Source organism: Lepisma saccharinum, chromosome 6 (assembly GCF_977018435.1).
Source record: "Lepisma saccharinum chromosome 6, izLepSacc3.1, whole genome shotgun sequence".
In the NCBI taxonomy this organism is placed as follows: domain Eukaryota; kingdom Metazoa; phylum Arthropoda; class Insecta; order Zygentoma; family Lepismatidae; genus Lepisma; species Lepisma saccharinum.
This window is the reverse complement of record NC_139234.1, coordinates 60826399-60843730: the sequence shown is the minus strand read 5'-3', so window position 1 is coordinate 60843730 and position 17332 is coordinate 60826399. Positions and strand designations below refer to the sequence as shown.

The 17332-nt window shown below is 42.3% G+C and overlaps 1 protein-coding gene across 2 annotated transcripts in view; it reads right to left on the bottom strand.

Annotated features, from left to right (window-relative positions):
- Sesn (Sestrin) overlaps positions 1 to 17332 on the bottom strand; it is a 760958-nt gene that overhangs the window by 481493 nt on the left and 262133 nt on the right. The gene's annotated exons all lie outside the window — the stretch shown is intronic.

Below are 17332 nucleotides of genomic sequence, written 5' to 3'. Positions count from 1 at the left end.
ACCAACTCACTCAAATAAACACACATGCATAGAAAACTTGTTTCCACAGCATACTTGACCAGCATTCCACATTTAAAAGAGGAGGGAAGTTGTTGCGAAGATAAAGTGACGAGACGATTTTTTGGATCATATTCGCACGTGGTCTCAATTTTGAACAAAAGACTTAATTTATTTAGCATATACACTCACACCAACTCACTCATCCCACGCACCCCCACATATACATATATACATCTGGGGCATTCCAGCGTTACGTGTGTAACATTTCACACACAAAATGTAAGGTTCTAGACATACGATTGGATTAAGATATTCATAACGAAAATGTGTTACGCTTTTAAAATGTAGCAAATATGTTGGTGAAATATGCAAACTACCCCTATAAGCATTCAAAATATTTAAACCCTAATGCAATTAAAAACAATAATAATTTCGAGATTAATTCGTTTTGTTATTTACAGTAGGACCACTTTTCGTGGAATGCCCCATAGGCATAGGTATAGAATTTTGTTTACTCCCCATGGCCATGCGGATGACAAAAATAGTCATCTGTAATCGAATGATCATCTTCAATCACCCTGTATATTTATGCAAAGTATACCTTTATACGTCCCTAAATTGTTTGAACACCTGCACAGAAGATTTCGATACATATATCGTCGCTTTTCGCTAATCGCGACGATTAAATTGATGAAGGGTTACAAAGAACACCCAGAAACTTCTGCCAATAGGAAGAGTGTTTCTATTTGACTGTTTAAGAAACACTGCTTTCTCATAATAGCTGCAGTTCGAACATCCAGAATTATACAAAGTTACTAATGAAAAACAGTGAAAATCTTTGATTCACAATCGTTCAGATGTACGTAGATTGCATTACAATGTACTTATCACAAGCAACGTATGGTAATAAAACAAGTTTTGTGAAAGCACGAAACGAAAGTCATGTATTATTCTTTGCAGAATTAAATTTGTTACAAGACTTGTATCCCTCGAGGAAGACCGGGAGTTTCCGCGTTTATCCGCTACGTGGCGTGACGAGACCAGTGAAGTATCTGATGCAATACATCCAGTTGTTGCGTGAAGCCTTTTCCAGGCTTTCACTGGAGTAAATCTAATTGAAGCTTATTGTTTTATCGTAATAAGACCACTATAATGGAATAGAAATTTCACCTGGGTTTTCCATCCTTGTAGTCTTGAGGTTCATTTGCGTAAAATGTGCTGGTTTCATGAACTTCAATGTTCATAAAAGCGTGCCGAGTGCGGTTGATTGACTGATTTGGTTGATTTTACTTCGCTTTTCTGCCACTTTTAGCCAATCGCGAAGATGAGTGATGAAATTGATGAAGGAACACTCATAAAGAACTTCCATGTCCAGGTCTAGAGTCCAACCCGGGATCAATGACGTCGTATAGTGCTGTGCTAACCGCCTCGCCATGGACGTCGTTGACGAGTTTTTTTTTTAACTTGCTTCCTAAATAAAAAGTTTCCACGTAATCGACTAGTTACGGCTCCCCCCCCCCCCCCAGGTCCCGGTTCGATCCCGGTGGGAGCTCCGAAATTTCGGTGTTGACTTAACTAGGGATGACCAAATCCGGATACCGGATAATTTTCTACCCGCATTTCAAATATCCGGATATCGGAATTCTGATATCCGGATTATTCGCATATCCGAGTTCTCCGGATATCGTAATTGTCCGGATTACCCAGATATCCGAATTATCAGGATATTCGGATTATCTGAAAAGTCCGTAATATCCGAATGTGATCATTATCCGGACAGTTTTATCAGGCTATCCACATATTCCTTTATTCATTTTCGTATTTTACTGTCCTTGTAACTAAGGGGTCCCGGGTTCGATACCCGGTGGAGGTACATAGTGGTTCGGGTCCCACTTTAAACTGTAGGCCCAGTCCCGATTAGCCTTACTGTGCACAAAGTGGACTTAAAAAAACAATCAATCGTATTTTCCACAAATCCTTCATCAAATCTGTTCTATCCTGATTATCGAGATATCAGAATTATCCAGATATCCGGATTATCCGTTGCATCCGAAATGGATATCGGACAATTTGAAATCCGAATATCCGTGTTTTGTGACCATCCCTAGACTCAACGTAGTGAGGACATTTGAAAAGCAGACACGAGCTTCGGGGGTAACACGTCAGAAAACGGCGGTGATGAGTTTCGATGCGCTGACCTTGCGTGTCGAAGGCCAGGGTACTACTCAATGGGCACGTAGTTCAGTTAGTTCTAGTTCGAGAGACGAGATACATTAAAAGAGGGCAGCGTATAGTACACACGACCTCAGCACCCCCAAAAGCTTCACGACACCGTTCAAAATTTGTTCACAAATGCTTAATTTGTGGTGCTAAATTGATCATTACAGCCCCAAAAATGTCCCGACACTTTCCAAATTGAAAATTCTGGAAAACCGCCTGGTTTGGACTACTATAACGAGATATCCCATCCATGAGCATTCTCTCCTCAAGGAAACTTGGGGAAGACACTGTTGGCGTGTCTCTTTGATGGTGTAGCGGTAACGTCGTTGTCTTGTGGTCAAAAGGCTGAAACCCCCACACAAATCATACAAATATCTAATTTAAATAGTGTATAGTGGTAATTAATTTTACTTCTTTAGCAGGAATGAACATCGCGAAAAGTAGTAAAGTTGATAGATATCGAGAAATTCATCTTCAGGGCTTCTTCTATCCCCCACTTTTTCTCTTTAGATGGCAGCTGCTGATGAGGGATGAGTCCCCCCCCGAAATAAAATTCTGGCCACGGGCATGCTTGAAAAGGAAATAAGAGAAAGAGTGTGTGTGCAGGTGTGGGGGAGAGAGAGAGAGAGAGAGAGAGAGAGAGAGAGAGAGAGAGAGAGAGAGAGAGAGAGAGAGAGGAGATTAGAGCGAAAGAGAGAGAGGAGATTAGAGCAAAAGAGAGGAGAGAGAAAGAGAGAGAGAGAGAGAGAGAGAGAGAGAGAGAGAGAGAGAGAGAGAGAGAGAGAGAGAGAGAGCACAGTTATTCTTTTCAAACAGTAACAAACATTAATCCAACCAGTGAATTTCCTAAATTTCTGGGCAAATCGTTACCACGGATAAGCATTTATCTATGTATAAACAACACAGCAACACAACAATGAACTTTTTTTTTAAAAAAAATAACTAAGATACCAAAAATTCACGAGTTTCTGTTCTTCTAACGCAACCTCAACATCTCGAAACCTGAAAATATACATTTCAAAGAGAGAAACTAAGTAAGTATTCCCACTGAAGCGAAACAAATAACCCTATCCCATTCTCTTCTCCCGGTCCGAAGCGAGAGAGCAGCGGCAGAGGTAAAATGGTACAAGTGCTGCCACCTGTTATTGAATTTATGAAATGCTTGCTACGAACAGCAGCCGAGGGAACGAACAGTGCACTGCATCAACACTTCAGTTTGCAATACTTCTTCACCATAAGGTCCTCCCTGAATGTTATAACGTCCCCTTATACCAACTATCTTTTAAAAGTGGATACGTAAGAAGATGGTAAAACACAGAACGGCTTACTGTAAAAAGCTATAACACAACATCTTAAGAAAATCTTTGGAGGGCGACCTCGTGCCGAAGTTTTTAGCACACTGCGCTACGACGCTAGAGGTTCCGGGTTCGAATTCCGGCCTGGGAATGGGAGTTCTTTGTGAGTGTTCCTTCATCAATTTCATCATATCATCCTCATATTCGCGATTAGCCAAAAAGTAGCGAAGAAGCGAAGTAAAATAAACCAAATCAATCAATCTTCGGAGCGAGGTGGCTCGGCCAAAAATTGACTGTTGTGATATACATTACACATAACTGAGAACATTTCCAGGCACCTAAATGATCAATGGATTCTTGACGAAATAATTATTTAAAACTGCGGAAAAAATGTCCAGGAAGTTCGTAAAAGGGAGTGTCATAATTTCCTCACAGTAGTAACCTTTATATTTAACCTTGTGTTTATACAGTGTTTCTAAACCGAGGGGTACGCAAAAGGGTAAAAGAGATGAGGAGAGAGAGAGAGAGAGAGAGAGAGATGTGAAAAGGTGGAAAAAATTGAAAGATACAGAAAGATGTAAAGAGGCAATGTCATAGGAAGGGAAAGAAAAACAAGAGAAAACAGAGGGAACGAGATACGACAACTGAAAAGAGAAAGAGAGAGAGAGAGAGAGAGAGAGAGAGAGAGAGAGAGAAAGAAGTAATAGAGAAACAGAGAGAAACACGCGGGGAAAGAGGCAGACAAGAACGGAAAGATGAAGCTAAGGTGGAGTTAACAGAGAAGCAGATATAAGATAAATTGAAGAAAGAGAATAGAAACGTTCATGCGGGATAGAGGCAGAGGAGAAAGAAAAAGAGAGGTACGGGTATAACAGAGAAAAGAGATGGAAATAAATGAAAGGAAGAGAGAAATAGAGAGGATCAGACGGGGATAGAGGCAATAGGAGAGAGAGAGAGAGAGAGAGAGAGAGAGAGAAGAGAGAGAGAGAGAGAGAGAGAGAGAGAGAGACGAAGATAGGTTGAGATAACAGAGAAAGATGGATTTAAATGGAAAAATAAAGAAATATGCAGTGGCGGATCCAGACGTAGGAGTTGGGAGGGGCGAATTTCAGTCGGGGTCCTCACCTCACCGAGAATCAATTCTAACCTACACTTCCACTGTTGTAGCATAGATAAATGTATCTGTGGTTGTTTTGTTGTAGTTTGCAAAAATAAGAGTCCATGGCTGAAATAGATGGTTGCCACAGTAAACTGAACGATCAGACAGGAGGAAAAAGTGAATAAACAAGGAAAACAAGGGGTCTCGGGTTCGATCTCCTTTTGAGGCGTATTACACAGTGGTTCGGATCCATATATAAATTGCAGATCCACTTCCGATTATCCTATCATGAGCAGAAATTGGGCTTAAATCACACTAAAAATATTCTCGATCCTGTTAAGCTTGGTGATCAGACAAAACGTTTGAATCTTCAAAAATATTACGCATAATAATATATCGAAAAACTGAGAGTTGGGAGGGGCAATCGCCCCTATCAATCTCCCCGTGGATCCGTGCTTGGAAATATGGAGGAGCAGACAGGAAAAGTGGCAGAGAGGAGAGATAGGAAGACAGAACAAAGAGGAAGAGAAGAGGACGAACAAAAAAGGGGAAAATGGAGAGATCTATAGGCACGAAGGTATAGAAACAGACTAGGGAACAGAGAGGCAGAGAAAGAGAAAGTTCTGGAAAATGCAGAGAAAAGACCTGCAACAGAGCAGGAGACAATAAGACAGAAGATTGAGAAACCCTGATTTAATCTAACAGAAGTTATCTTTTTCTTTCAAGGAAAGCCGTGTCAGGCTTTGAAATACACCTTGGACAAAACAGAACATAAAACATGATGTAAATTATTCGGTCAAGGACACGTCACCCTAATTGATGTAGCTACTGTAATTTCCGAACAGGTAAACCGAGTCAGCTGAACATATCGATTAGTTTATTGCGGACAAAACGTATGTAATCGCAGCTCCTATAAATCCAGCACCGCACACAAAAGGAAAGCAAATCAAGCACTTCCATCCCACGTGGTGGATGTCCATTAGCCTAATACGGGTTTCGCATGCCAAGGAAATATTTGCTTCCTTTTCTACGGTGTTCCCTTTTCACGACGACAATACCGCAACAATCAACACAACACGTCAGCGTTATTGTTACAAGTTTAGCAATGAACTGCATGTTCAATTGTATTTTCTGCAAAAGCGCTAGAGACTTATGCTACAATAGAATTATTGGAAAGTTGGCAGAAAGAATGGTCAATTACAGGGAAGACTTATGAGAAACAATACCATTGAATTCAACAACATATGCCTAAAGAACTTTGGTATCAAAATATTAAACTTTCGGAAATTCATTAACAATGCTTGTTAGATGTAGGCTAAACTACACCCTTGCCCCCAAAGACTTATGTACTATACCCTGTCGCAGCTAACTGTAGATCAGGGTCGCGCATAGTGGCAGAGAAGATGGAGGGAACTCCAGTGGGCAAAGGGCAGAGCGAAGCAGGGAAAGCGGGTAACCCCAGTCGCATGTTACGCAATCCCGTTCCTCTCACTCTTCATTGGTGGAGCCGTCTCGCGTCACTACTTGCGCAGAGACTTGTTTTCGTTCGTCTGCTCTACAGTTAGCTGGTACAGGGTATAGGAAAGATTGCGTAAGCTGCAAATGTGGTGCAACTGAAGGAACACCTGATCGCTGTAACTACGCGTGATTATTTCTTAAGAGAACTAAAAGAAGCAGGATATTGTGGGGCATACGCCTTGTCAACACTTTTGAGGAATCCGACTATGAAAATTAAATAATAATAAAACATGGCGGCAAGGCGAAGAAAGGCTACAGCAAGATATCGGATAGTTTGAAATCCGGATATTCGTTATCCAGATTTTGCGGCCATCCCTATCTGGGAAACCTGATGGCAAGAGACCTCTGGGAGTACTAAGACGGAGAAGGAATGACAACATTAAGATGGCCGTGAAGGAAACATTGTGAAGAGTAGATTGATGCTGCCCAGCATAGGGATGGTAAAAAACGTGCGTTGCTGCGGCAATAAACCATTGAGTTTAGGATTGCCAGAGAGTTACTTTAATCATTTTTCTAACCCTTGTTGCGGAAATTAAAATTCCCAATCACTCGTAAACATGGCGGCTACGCGAAGAATGGCTACAGCAATTTCCAACGGAGGCAGAAAGACAAGTAATCGCCGGAAAGATTCATCTACCTTGTCTTCTCGAAACCAATTCGTCTTGGAAACCAATGTTCCGTGAGACCTGAAAACAATATGAGACCAATCTGAAACCAATGAATCACAGGAACGATGCTGGAGCAAAGTTGCAGAAAAGTCCTTCCAAGCTACGGATATATTGGGAGACGTTCGCTGGTCCCTGGACCGAAGATTCCATCAATTTCTTTCTTCTACTTCCCTCGTTCAAGGTCAGGCCGGATCGGAGAATGGCTTATAGGCGATATATTTTTCTTAAAACATTTGTGTCCAGATCATTCTATACTGAATCAACCTGTATTTATGAAAGGGCGTCTTTTATTTTATTCATGTCCTGCGTCGCTGTACTCTACACATCGGCGTTTTGGAGGGAGAGAGTGTCGATCTCTGTGGCGGAGTGGTTACAGCGTGCTACGGCGCCAGGGGTCCCGAGTTCAAATCCTGACCTGGGTTCTTTTTGAGTGTCTCTTCATCAATCTCATCCTATCATCACTCATCCTCATCGTCGCGATTAGCCAAAAGTGGAAGAAAGGTGACGCTAGATAACAAGAATCAAATCAAAATCAAAGGTAGTGGGCACGACTAAGGATGTGGTTGGCGGCTTTGTGCACAGAAAGGCTAATCGGGACTGGACCCACAAGTTAGAGTGGGATCCGGATTTACTATGTGCCTGCACCGTGCATCGAACCCGGTACTCCTTGATTACAAGACAATTACGTTACTACTACACCATCCCGGAGGCCCCTATGTATAATTATTGTTTCCAAGGAATATTGGGAAAGGGGAGGGGGTTGAATTCCAAAGTCCGTTCCATACGCCTTTTCGCCTAGGCTTACTATGTTGAAGTCCTTATAACACTATATCCGGGCCTGACATGCGTTCAATCCGTTCTAGGCAACCGTTGAAGTTACACTTTGAACAGATTTATACGTGGGTCTATCGTTAGGAACATTCAGCTCCTAACACGTCGCGAAAATCGGTTGCTAAAACATGCTGATAGCAAACCTAACCTTTCTACAACCAACTAACATTACTTTCACAATTCCAATTCTGCCTACGTTTTTAGGTTAGGAGGTTACGTTTAGGGCTCTTAGCAACTGATTTTCGGCGTGTTAGCAGCTGGATGTGCCAAAAGTTTGATAGTTTGAATTTAAAATTTTGGGAGCGTCAGCACTTACGCTATTTTGCACCCTTCACATTATACGGGGGCCAGCCCCTGATCATCACATATAACAAACTCTAGCGTTGCGTAACTAAAAATCGTAAAATGTTCTGACTTCTGTTAAAAGCTGAGGCTGTGAACGGGCACTCAGCACACACAAGGACAAAATCAGGACAACACACAAAATTATACTGGCCAGAGTGCCAGTCGCCAGAGCCTCGTTAGTCTTTAGTCCAGGGTGCACTACGTGGAAGTGAGGTTGACTTTTGGGCGCCTATGTGGAAGGTACCCCTTACACCCCGGATGTGCCAAAAGACGGACCTATTTATACATAGGCTTTGATACTTTTCTACCCGTAAAAGAACACAATTGTTTGAGTTTCATATACAGGGTGTAACATAAATATATGTCAATACTTGGGGGACATATTCCTCACATGGAAACGATGAAATAATGTTATATGAACATAGGTCCGGAAATGCGTCATTGACGCGTTAGAGCGTATTTTCGAAAACGCTGCACACTGTGTATGAGGCGAAAGCGGTGTAGTGTGGAATGTCGAAAAAGCTGTCAGATGCCACATACCCCACATCTGGACTGGTGGGAAACATGGTGGGAGACATTGGGGTTGACCCCGGGTGAAATGCGGGGGGGGGGGGGGAGGTAGTGTAGTAGTGTTCTGTGAATGGTTTCGCCATCGATGTGCAAACCCTGACTTTAGTGTAACTGTGCTGTTTACCGATGAGGCCTCCTTCCAACGTGACTAGATTGTGAATTTCCACAATCATGAGATATGGGCCGACGCGAATCCGCACGCGATTGTGCAACCACGTCATCATCGTCGGTTTGCCGTCAATGTGTGGGCTTTTGCTTGGTGGTGTCCTATGTGCTACCCCCAGGCTTAAAGGACGGACATATTAAGCGTTCTTACGGGACACCTTACCTGTGCTATTGGAACAAGTTCCACTCGATATACGACGACACCTGTACTTCATGCACGATGGAGCTCCTGCCCATTTCAGTGTGAATGTTCGTCGGATTCTGCATCGACATTTCCCTGGTAGCTGGATCGGTAGGGGTGGACCCATTTCGTGGCCTCCACGCTCTCCAGACCTCAACCCACTAGACTTTCATTTATGGGGGCATTTAATGGCTCTTGTGTACGCAACACCGGTGCACGATGCTGAGAGTCTTCGTGTCCGTATTCTGGACTGATGTGATACGATACGGAATTCTCCAGGGATTCACAAGTCCGGGAGTGTATGCAACGGCGGGTTGTTGCATGTCTTTGTGCACATGGCGGACATTTTGAGTATTCCTGGTGAACCTGTTTGTCTGTTACGTACAGGTCTGGTGTGCAGTGTTCTTGTATGGGGTGTTGTGTGGTATGTAGCATACGAATTGTAAGTTTTCATAAAGCGTTTCCTGACAACGATGCGTTTCTCAACCCGCCACAATTTCACCCGGGGTCAACCCCAATGTCTCCCTCCATGTTTCCCACCAGTTGAGATGTGGGGTATGTGGCATCTGACAGCTTTTTCGACATTCCACACTACACCGCTTTCGCCTCATACACAGTGTGCAGCGTTTTCGAAAATGCGCTCTAACGCCTCAATGACGCATTTCCGGACTCATGTTCATATAACATTATTTCATCGTCTCCATGTGAGGAATATGCCCCCCAAGTATTGACATATATTTATGTTACACCCTGATACGAAGCACGGATTTCCTTCTTGAACACTTTGGAATTAATGACAGGAGCATTTTCAACTCGATTTCCTCGGATTGTAACAACTGCATCATGTCCTTTTTGAGCAAGGAGTCAAACAATCTGAGGGACGTAAAGAAATTGTCCATGTACAGGCAATATGTATATCATGTGCGCATGAGCGGATCTAGATTTTTTCTAGGAGGGGCACAGGATATGCTGTAAGCATGTAACACTGAAAATATAATGTGCAGATAGATTTTTAAACAAAATAAAATCATCATAAACATAGACACACACAAATAAATCGTAAATATAATAATAATAAGACTGCCTCAATTCTCTCTCTCTCTCTCTCTTTCTCTCTCTCTCTCTTCCTCTGTTTAAGATGATGGCATTAGTAGATATTTGTGAAGCAGTAGTCGTTCTACGTTATTTGTACGTATTATAACGTATTTTTTCTAACAATGAATGGTTATGGCGAAACCGCCACAGACATGGGCAATACTTGACTCTTGCTTTATGTCCATCAGTTAGTTATTGCCTTTGTAACCAACAAGCACAGGATTCGATTTCCGATGTCGACTTATCTAAGTTTATAGTAAATCCAGTCCCGAGTCTTTCCGCTAAACTTTCTATTATTTTTTTTGTAATATAAGGTGATTATGACTTTTCATAATACTTAGCCATCCCATTTTCCGTGCCCCTACCGCTAAATTCATCAATGTATGCGTGCATTACTAGAGTGCGTACGTGCGTTATGGTTGGGAGTACAGCGCAAGTTGCACCACACAAGGAGCCGTTTACATCAAACGAAGCCGTTACAGCACCATGAGCACCGCAGGTACGCGCGGCGCAAAGACAAGCGCGTTAAGGTCGTTAGCGCCGCTCCAGCACCATAGCGGGGTCCTAATTTATGCTAAATGGGACACAAACGCTGGGAGGGCATTGGGAGAACAGGGGACATTTCCCTAACAGCTATGTATGTTGCATCGTACGTGTCGTAGAGAGATAACCGACACATTCCTTTGTTTCTACTGTTTGGAGATTCCGACCAGAGCAGTCAGTGGGTCCAAGATTGGGTAAAAATTTTGAAGGGCGGACAAGCTTCGCATTACTACGATTTCATACTTTTTACTCCATTTTTCATTAATTTGTGTACTTTATTATTTCAGAATCGATTCGAGCGCAATATCCCCGAAAGCGTAGTGTTAACGTCACCTTCCAATAAGAGTCCTGGGTTCGAAACCCGGTGGAGGTACATAGTGGTTTGAACTTTAGGTCCAGTCCCGATTAGCTTTCTGTGCATAAAGTGGACTTAAAACAAAAAGTCTACCCGACCGCATTAAGTGGTCGACTTTCAATCTCGTCACCGAAGTTCTCGGGTTCGAATCCCGGCCTGGATATGGGTGTTCTTTGCGAGTGCCCCTTCATCAATTTCATCATATCATCACTCATCCCCACCGTTACGATTAGCCAAAAGTAGCAAGACAGCGAAGTAAAATAAGTAAAATACAAATGCAAAATTCGAATTACAGATAAATATATCCCTGTCACAGATAGTTTATTCCCCTTGCAAATATAATATTGATGTTTGTATTGGGTTTTCAGACCTCAGCTCCTTCATGATGTAAGCATTATTTCATATTTTCAAACGCAAACATTGCGAATCGTCTACACACCAAGGGGCAAGGTGCAAAAAGTATGGGGGGGGGGCAAGGATGTGACCGATTACTTTGGGTCACGTAAAATAAGGCACACGTAGGACGAAAGGGTGATTACGAGGAACAGGAATAGTGTGTAGGAAGAGTGTTGAATTACAGTGAGCGTGATAGTGTCGCAATAGAAGCTGTAGCTAGACGGGTAAGAGTTTGAATGCTATTGGTTAACATTGCTTGGTGTGATCATGCTAAGATCAATCACAGCCTTAGAGTTGCAAAGGGGTGAGTGATGCAAAAAAGACGAGAACAGTGCAATTGGGAACAGAAAAGCCTTAACATCAATTTTCTCGAGGAGCGAAGATTTCCTCGGTTGGCAGTAGTGCCATCAGACGTCGCGTTGCAAGTTCCCCGCGATTGACCAAACTTTATCCGGGCGTCGAGAAAAACTTGTAAACGCATTAGACGGTAGTTTAAATCGTTAGTAAAGTTAAGCCTGTGAAGAGTTGTTATTGAACAAATTGTTACTATTATAATCCCACACCACATTCTCTGGCATAAGAAGAACAGTAGAAGAAGAAAAGTTGGTATTGATTATTGGAAATACCACTGTTTATAGTGTAAAATGTAGTGAATATTGGATTTGAAGGTTTATTTTCAAATACAAGGTAAAAATTAGATATTATTAGTAGTTTATTTCTTTTGTGTAAATCTTATTTACAATTCACTAATTAGGTAACTTAAGACATGCGAGTGACTGGTCAGTCTGGTGCCATAAACCCAGAGCTCGCAAGCAGAATCAGGTTACTACTATCAAAGCATTAGTAAAATTAGAACGTAAGTAATGAACCACAAAAAAACAACTGTTGAAAGGACAGTAATTTCCCTTGGTACATAAGGTTTAGCATAGTGCGGGGGCAAAAGTGACAAAAAAAGCCCCCCCCCAAATCGCCGCCACTGAGTGCAACGATAGGATTTTCTCTTATTGTAGTCGAAACCAGGACCATGGTTCCAGGTGGTTAAAAGCTTGGGCAGCAAGTCGCTTCATCTTTCCACCACTGACTCGAGAAGGCCCCGGCATTCAACCAGCAAGTTTTGAATCAGGAAGGAACCAACCCCTCGGTTAGAATGTCTGATCTAATACCGAAACTGGCGCAACAGGATTTTGTCATATTATAGATATCTGCTACACAGAAAAAAATACACATATATGCATATAAATAAAGAAATAAACTTATCACAAATTTCTCAAATATCTCAAGAAGCAAGTTATTGCCAAAATTTTCCAAGATGGTTGATATTTTCAAACGTTTGGATTTTAAATATATTGTTCACTAGCTGATTACCCGGCGTGAATGTCACAAATTAGCTTAGAGACTCCGAAAACTATGGATTCCGCACTAATATCGGTCGTTTTCGCAACACAGCCTGAATGTTAGACAACCCGAGAAACACTATCGTTGTGCGGGATTGCATAGTCACGGATGTCTGTTTGTGCGGAATTTAATATCGGTCGGTTTGGATTATCTTTACATGTCACCCCTGCCCACCCGACCCCTAGGGGTGTCTTACCCCCAAAATATTATTTCCAGGTTGCAAGTGATACGTGTATCAGGTTTGGTTGAAATTGCTCCAGGAGTTCGAGAGTTATGCCGGAACAAACAAACATACACACCCACACACATATGTACATCCATATTTTTATATATAGAGATTATACCAGAGGTTCCCAATGTTTTGGTTTCAGGGCGCCCCTAGTGTTTCAAGATTTTTCCGCGGCGCCCCCCTCAGAATGTGCACTATCGAACACTTGGAATGCTCAATTAGTGTGTTTAGGTTGTTTTCCTTAGTTAAAAAATATACACACATATTTCAAATTCAGAAACATTTTACATGTAAAAAGTACTAAAAAAGCAAATATTGGGAACAATTATATCATTTCAGTGAAAATATTGGAACATTTTGCGGCGTCCCTGTAAGCCAGCCACGTCGCACCAGGGCGTCGCGGCGCACACTTTGGGAACCACTGCACTATACTATTCAGCACAATCGAGTACATAAACCATTTGTGTTGCAATTATTTTCATGATAGACCATTATTTTCCTTCCGTTGTCTAAATTACACGGTGTGAAACGTTGCTGCTGATTAGCTCGTTCCCAAGCGACATGTGTCGCGTGTCGCTTCGGTCTGAAATCTCTCTAATAGATCCCATTAAGAGCATATGCTTTGCGCTCTCGCCTGTGATGCCAAGGGTCCCGCTGTCGGACTTCTCAAGATTAAGTTTCGGCCAGAGTATCCTGCCCTTCGATACCATTTTTCCATCTTATCAGCATAGTCGCGATTAACCTGGATCAAATGAGGGGCACGACATCATCAGATCATAAATCTTCTGAACCAAATTCCGAGTCAAGGAGTTGCGGGAAAAAAAACGATTAATGTCAGCAGCGTAGGTTTCCGACAAACTCTGGCCAGGCTAGTGCTGCCTCCTGTAGGATCTTACTCGAACTGCAAGCCCAATTCCACTATAACGTCGCGACAGTTACATCAGAATCAGCGATGCCAACCCTAGCATAATGGTGCTAAACCTAGCACTATTTAACCGTCCTTGGCACCTAGCACCCTGTGTTTGGCATAACAGCCAAATCTAGCATAATCTGCAACCGTTGGTAGCATTTGAATTCAAAAGGAAAGGACTCTGAAGAAGTAAAAATAAAAATAACTGCAAGTCTACATTTCAGGAGTGGACATGTTTCCAAGAAAAGAGAGTAAACCGGCCCAGGGATCCCACCCTCCAACAAGGTCTTTCATGTCTTCCGCATCTTCCTGCCATAAAATCGAAGAAGAGGGGGGGGGGGGCGACCCACCCCCAAGTTTGTCCTTTCTCAGCACCGACACAAGGGGTCAGCCATTTGCGGCGCCTGTATTTTCGCGAGGAATGTTTATGACAGGATATAGTAGAAAGTGGGATTCACAAATAAAGCTCATGTGCCGCCCGCCCTCCCTTGTCGGCGAATTTCTACAATCTTTATTTCAAGTCATATGTCAACAACATTTCAATTTGTCTTCAGCTTGTGTTTGGTTCGGTTCGGTCGGCACCTTACCATTTCGGAAGCCGTCTCCCGTGGCGAAAAAAAGCGTTGTTCGTGTGTGTGATTTTAAGTCTTCTTTCGTGCGTCTTTCTGTGTATTTTGAGCGTGTGTTTGAGTGTATCTGTGAGTGTTTTCCCCCCTACTTTTTAAAAAATTTGTGTTTGTATAATATATTGGGAACAATTTCGAAAAAGATGAGTACTAATAGCAAAAGAAATAACTGTGAAACTCCCGAAAAGAAAAAAAAGACCGCGGGGATTCGAACCAGAAATGGGAGTCCTATGCTCAGAAATACAGAAAAGAGTGGGAAAGTGAATCCGCATTTAAGGGGTGGTACGTCCAAACAATGATAATGATGGGAAAGCATACTGCTCCGCCTGTAATATAGATTTAGCTGCGAAACGTAGTGTGCTGGAGAAACATGCAACCACAACAAAACATGTCAACAGCGTGAAAATTTTGGGGCATGGACAAAAATCTCTTTTGCAGTGTTTCGCAGCTTCTAATGAAAGCCAGGATCTCAAAGTGAAAAGAGCAGAAATTCTTTGGGGTGGTTTCATGGCAGAACATAATATCCCGATGCGTGTGGGGGATCACCTCGTTAAGGTTGCCGCAGCCGCCGCGTGCGAGTGTAAAGTTGCGCAGTCAGTAAGATTAGGAAGGACAAAGGCAACAAATGTAGTCAAAAACGTACTTCGTAGGTGCCACTTTGAAGACATTGCTGAACGTCTTCGGGAAACAAAATTCAGCATAATTGTTGACGAATCGACAGACATTGGTACAATTAAAACATTGGCCATATGCGTACGATTCTTCGACGAAAATCTGAAGAAAATGGACACGAAATTCTGGAAACTTGTTCAGGTGTTCAGTGGGTTGGATCCGGATGCTGCATTAAAAGGGGCGACAGCAGCTCGTCTCTATGACGAAATGATGCAGACATTCAAAGATGCTAATGTTCCGGAGGATAATATTATAGGTTTTGCGAGCGACGGCTGCAACGTAATGTTCGGGAAAGACGATTCTGTCTCAAGTAGACTGAAAGAAAATCTTCCGGGGATTATGACTATGAAGTGTATCTGTCACTCCCTGCATTTGTGTGCAAGTGAAGCAACTAAAAAGATGCCAGCTTCTTGCGAACAGTTAGCAAGGGATATTTACGGCTATTTTAAACATAGCAGCAAAAGGCAGGCACAGCTGCAAGAATATCAAGAATTTTTCAATTTGGACCCACACAAAATATTAAGACCCTCCCAAACTAGATGGTTGTCGCTCATTCAAGTTGTAGAGCGGCTACTCGAACAGTGGGAAGCACTTCGGGCATACTTTGTTCAATGTTCGTTTCAGGGGGACGAAAAGGCTGACACCATTCTTTTGAAAATGAACATTCCCGAAACTAAACTGTACCTGCAATTTTTGGAATACGTTCTTCCGAAATTTACAAAAGCGAATGTTTTTTTTCCAAAGTGATAAGATTGTCTTGCATGCTCTTCATTCAAAAATGACCGAATTATTCATGTCTTTGCTTTCGGCATACATGGACGCAAATAGATTGAAAAGACTGGATTTGAAGGACATCGATCCAACCGATGAAAAGTTGTTTATACCGGTTTCAAATGTGTATGTTGGTGTCGAAGTGCACAATAGTTTAGGCCACCTGATAAGGGACACAAAAAAAGTGCAAGAATTCAAGAGTCGGTGTAGAGACTTTTACATCACTGCGTGCGTCGAGATTGTTAAAAGATACAACTTTAGGAATGACATTCTCCCAAAATTGCCTTGCCTGTCTCCACGAATAGCCCTTCAGATCAGCAACATTAGACCAGAATCTATTGTACCACTTGTGGCAAAACTTCCGCGGATTGTGGCTTCCGAGTACATCACAAAAATCCAAAGGCTAGATGATCAGTGGCGAAAATTGCCCACCGTTAATTTCCCTGAAGAAATGTCTGTTTCTGATGTTGACAGTTTTTGGTACAATGTCAGCAAAAGTGAAGACATACTTGGAGAGCGTGAATTCCAGGAACTGGCGGAATTTGCCCTCAGTGTACTTGCATTGTTTTCTAAAATAAACTTAATTAAAACTAAAACCAGGAACAGGCTGCTCACATCTACCATGAATGGAATCCTTCTGGCATCGCAGTGTGTGACCCCCACAGGCTGTGACAAATTCAAACCCACGGACCGTATGATAACATACATGACGAAGTCTACCTTGTACCAACCTTCTACTTCATCTGGGACACCATCAAATGTCAGCGATGAAGAAACAGAAGATGTTTTGTTTCCAGAAGATATCTAAAGTGGAATGTACATATATTTGTAAATATGTAAATGTGTAAACAATACGTACTTTGCTGTGTATTCCCATACAAACTACTACTACCACTTCTCTGGACACCAGTGTCCACCAGTCAAGATTTCGTGTGAAGTCAGAAAGGCGGTTTAATTTGTTCGTTTGGTGAGTACTTTTTTCCTTATTTGTTCTTTTTTTGGAGGGGTGGGAATTGAAATGTTAGTTTACATAGAAATGCCTTGTATAAGCATTTAAAAGTTATAAAAACTAACACAAAAGTGTATGTGTCTAGCTGGGGGGGGGGGTGCTAGGCTGTTGTTGGGGGGCGGAGCCTTGGTAAGGTATGGACGTGTAATTATGTTTGTTCCATCCAATGATATATATAAGGTAGATAGCTAACTCCGTCTCTCCGCAACGGTCGCGGGTGAAGCCACTCGTGCGGGCAGCCATGCAATAAAATTCATTCACTGCTATTAAATTAATGGTAAGTCAGGCAAAAATAATTCGCGTACCATGTAAAGTTAATTTTTTTTTTACAGAAAGTAATCGGAAAGATTACAATTAGTAGGCTAAACAAACCACTGCCTTAATGCAACATAGACAAGGACGTATTTAAGGTCGTCCAGGGGCTCCGGACCCCCCCCCC